Consider the following 4,296-nt stretch of genomic DNA (forward strand, 5'->3'; position numbering starts at 1 on the left):
TAATTTAGCGGGTTATGTGGAATGAACATAAAGTATGAGAGAGAATATTAGGGGTGAATGACACATAACATTATATTGTACTCCCCCCGTCCCATTGTAGCCTAGAATTTCTTTTGGGTAAAAATAATTTAGCAGGTTATGTCGAATGAACATAAAGTAGGAGAGAGAATAGAGAGAAAATAAAATGAGAGAGAGAATAAAACAAATAATAAATAGAGAGGAAAGTATGAGAGAGAAAAATTAAGAGATTAAGTGGAGATGTTTTGCTATAAGTGGGAAGGAGGAAATATTTGAATATTCTAAATGGCGTCACTAAATAGTATTTTAGGTATAAGAGTGACTTGTAATATAGATTTAATCGAATAAGTGATGTTACATATTTTGTGCATATCAAGTAAATTGTTTTAGATGATAAATTGGATTGACAATATATATTATTGAGCTTTTTGAATATTATTAAATTGTTCAATCTATTAAATATGCGGTAGATAAACATATGCTCCCTCCATCCGCAATATAAATCCCACTTTAACTACGCTTGGTTTCTAAGAAATGTGAAGAAAAGTCATGGAAAAATAGTTGGTGAAATATGGATCCCACTTTATATACTCCCTCCGTCTCGTCATAAGCGAGGCACTTCTTTTGGGAACGGGATTTCAGAAATTGATATTGAAAGAGTAAGTGGATAGAGGGTAAGTATGAGAGAAAAAAATGGAGGACCGAAGAGAGAATAAAATGGGTGGGAGAAAAAAGTAAGGGAGACAAAATGTAGCAACTTTTGCTAAAAAGGGAAATGATTCACTTATAGTGGGACATCCCAAAAAGAAAAATGAATCGCTTACGGTGGGACGTAGGCCGTATTAGTTTTACTGAGCATGAACCTCTCCAGCAGCCAAATGGAAAGCAAGTGGAAGTGGCCTCTTCTTTGTTTTTGATGAATCAATGAATGGAATATAAAGGCAAAAAGTAAAGTATAAGCAAGACACGGGCATACCTGAGGGATACATGCCTAAAAGCCGAAGCTATGTAGGCCGGTGGGGGGTGGGGAAGTAAACTCTAGGGAAACAAAGCCCTGAGAGTTGGTATCACAAGCCGAAAAACAACATATAATATCAATGCATCAACAAAATCAACATAAGACATCACTTCGGTTAAAGTCTTCAAGATGGGATCCACGTGATTTGCGTCGGTACTTCTTTCCATCAAGGTGTGCTTGTACTCATTGCTACCGTCCACGTTACCCCAATGAAGGTAGGGGTGGGGCCTCGTTAAAACCTCCTAGAGATAAACCCGATGGGAAAAAATCCCTAGTAGGAAAAAGAGTACCCCCGTGGCCGAGAGCAACGCTAAACTCCCAAGTGCTCGGTCACTTGTTCATGCGGATAAAGGTAGTATAACACTGCATATGTTACCTTCTTCACTTCGAACACCAAGTGCTTGGGTTCGAATGCTGATCCGTCAAAAATCAAGGCATTCCTACCTCTCCACATTAGGCTGACCATTGCGATGAGGGCTAGCCTTCTAGCCTTGCGGATGATTGCCGCGCCACTTCTTTCCTTGATCATCCACTTGATGGCGCTCGGTATGGTGGTGATGTTCCTTCGCATTCCCAGCGAAGATTTGATCTCCTTCCAAACTGCCCAAGTCTTGTGGCATTTGAAGAAAAGGTGGTCCACAGACTCCGTGTGCGCCATGCACAAGGGGCAGCGTTGATCGATGTTCTTATAGCCCAGTCTATCCCTCGTTGGAAGTCGTCCTTTGAGAGCTTGCCAAGTAGTGAAGGAGTACTTTGGTGGGACAAACTCCTTCCACACAAATCTGTGCCACAGAATGGAAAAACGATTAGCATGCAACTCAATACAGGAATAAACCGTAAGTAAAGAAACAGATGAGTTTCTTTTGATACATATCTAGAATACATGTTATATAAGGAGAAGTACCCGAACCGGATAAATCTAGACATTGCATGTTAATGCCATAAAGCTATGTATGATAGTTCAGAATTAGTCCACAACATGCTATATTGAAATCTCTGTAAATATCAGTGTAGTTATTAGATTATTATAAGGTTCCGGTTGAATGAGTGATAGCTCCATTGATTTGTGTCAACAAAGGTTGTTCAGGAAGTACACTTATTGTAGCTCAATGCATTAGCATGTAGCAATTGAACATCACAACGGACACATGGGGTGGGGGAAGGGGTGTGGTACCTGTAACCTCTGGCCGAAATGCTTCACTACTGGGGGTGGCTTAAAATGGTCATGCTTGTTTCACGCTGTCACCATCTATTATGGCTCTAATCATCACTACTGCTTATATTAACATACCCATTTTTTGTACCATCTATTACGTCTAGCTTGTGATACATCGCGCTTACCGCAGTATTAAGGAGGTGCCACCTGCACAAAAATAGTGCCAAATATTCTAGGGGAAACCTCAAGTATGTTAAAAAAGACCGTAGAATCCAACTCATTGTTTAACTTCCATTATTATATTTTTCTGCCTTTAAACCTATCTATTTTGTTAGTGCCATGCTCATAGATGGAATTCAGATCACTATGTTACTATTCATATTTTTTCATATCACAAGGTCTGTTAACATTTCTGGAACAGGAACACCCTAAATAGAGTTTAGAATAAATGGAATAGCTTCAAAAGAAAAATGTTGTATTGAATTATCATAAATGAAGCAGAAAGAAGGATGAAAAACGTAAAATGATATAGCCTTGAAATTCTTCATAAGAATGATATAGACCATGTAATAGTTCTTGTTTTTGTTTAGTATACTGCAGGTCCAACTTTTGCTCTGTTTTTTGTTTTTCAGTTTATTATGTTGACTGCGCTAATGGTTCTTCTAGTTCAACGCCGCTACTTTGTTATAGGTTATCACTTTTTCCACAGCGATGTCTGACAGAAATTGAAATAAATTTCTCATCGACTGGAATTTTACTGTAGTTATTTTGTCATATGTATTTGCCTTTTCACTGTGGGATTTGTATATTGATGATTTTGTTTGCGTGTCATCATTTTCACTGCGATATTAATTGCATGGCGGAAGGAGACCATATCCTCTGACGGAATATCTTGGAAGATAAGTTTCAAGATGTATATGTATGTATGTATATACAATCAATCAAACATCCAAATTTCTCTGCTCACATAACCCCACAAAAGAGGAGTCCGAGGAGGGAGATGGCACTCAATTGTGGGTTCAAATACTACAAACCAACACTTTACCTTCCACTTCAAAAGGTAAACAACAAACATCTCCTTTTATTTATATATGTACAAGCATACATATATGTATTTGGAAATAGGATCTGCCCAGATTTAGAATTCACAACCCCAATACAATAAGTTTAATATGAGTCACCCAAATCTCCCACATAGCAAGGCATATACTCAAAATTCACCAAATTTAGTAAATAGAAATAATATAGAATCCTACAGCCTTAACAACTAGAAAGAAGGAGAAAAGCTTATCTCCATGAATCTGCCGGGTTCCGGCAGCGAGCTCAGCACTCCGTCGCCGACGGTGACAGCCCACGCCCCAACAATTCGTCACTAATTTCGTTCTTTAGAATCTGAAAATTTGAATTCACAAGGTTTCAAACTCAAAAATATAATCTTTAGGAATAAATGAAAAGAGAAGAAATGAACGAACAAATTCCAACCAACCTACCTGACGGGAATCGACGACGGTGGCTGGGGCTGCGCGAGGTGACAGCGGCCTCCGCGGCGGCGACTGACCTGAACGAAAGGGAGATTTGGAAATGATGGCGGCGCGACGGTGAAGAGAGAAGAGAAGAGAGAGAGGGATAGGAGAGAGAGAGAGACGAGAGGGAGGAGAGAGACGCCGCCCGGAGCGGCGGCGCCGGCAGGGCGGCGGATCGGCGGCGACGAGAGAGGGAGGGGAGAGAGGCGGTGCATTTTGGTGAATGAGGGAGGAAGAAGAAAGACTTAGGTTTTAACTTAGGATTTCTTAATTTGGGCTAGTTTTAACTTGGGCTAATGAATTAAATGTTTTGGGGCTGCAATACCTAGTAAGTGTGAGGCCCATTTTCGAATTTATTTAATTTCTGGGCTTAATAAATTAATTGGATGATCTATTTAAGTTGGGCTCCAATTAAATTGTTTTGGGGCTTTAGAGATAAGGTGGAGAATTTGGGTTTTATAAATAAATCATTGGCTTTATAATTGAATTAATTGTGGGAAATCGTTTAATTAATTTTAGAATATTTCCATGGCCGAAATAAATATAAATTCTCGGTGGGAAATTATTACGATAAGTTAATC

The 4,296-nt window shown here is 39.2% G+C and overlaps 1 long non-coding RNA gene across 1 annotated transcript; it reads right to left on the bottom strand.

The window, feature by feature from the left end:
• Positions 1-1,084: 1,084 nt before the first annotated feature.
• Positions 1,085-3,898, bottom strand: LOC121745480. The gene is made up of 3 exons (XR_006038839.1): positions 3,683-3,898; positions 2,211-3,584; positions 1,085-1,818 (listed from the first exon to the last, which is right to left on the bottom strand). It is a non-coding gene; the product is annotated as an uncharacterized LOC121745480 (long non-coding RNA).
• Positions 3,899-4,296: the final 398 nt, after the last annotated feature.

The sequence above is a fragment of the Salvia splendens genome, chromosome 1, assembly GCF_004379255.2.
Source record: "Salvia splendens isolate huo1 chromosome 1, SspV2, whole genome shotgun sequence".
Lineage (NCBI taxonomy): Eukaryota > Viridiplantae > Streptophyta > Magnoliopsida > Lamiales > Lamiaceae > Salvia > Salvia splendens.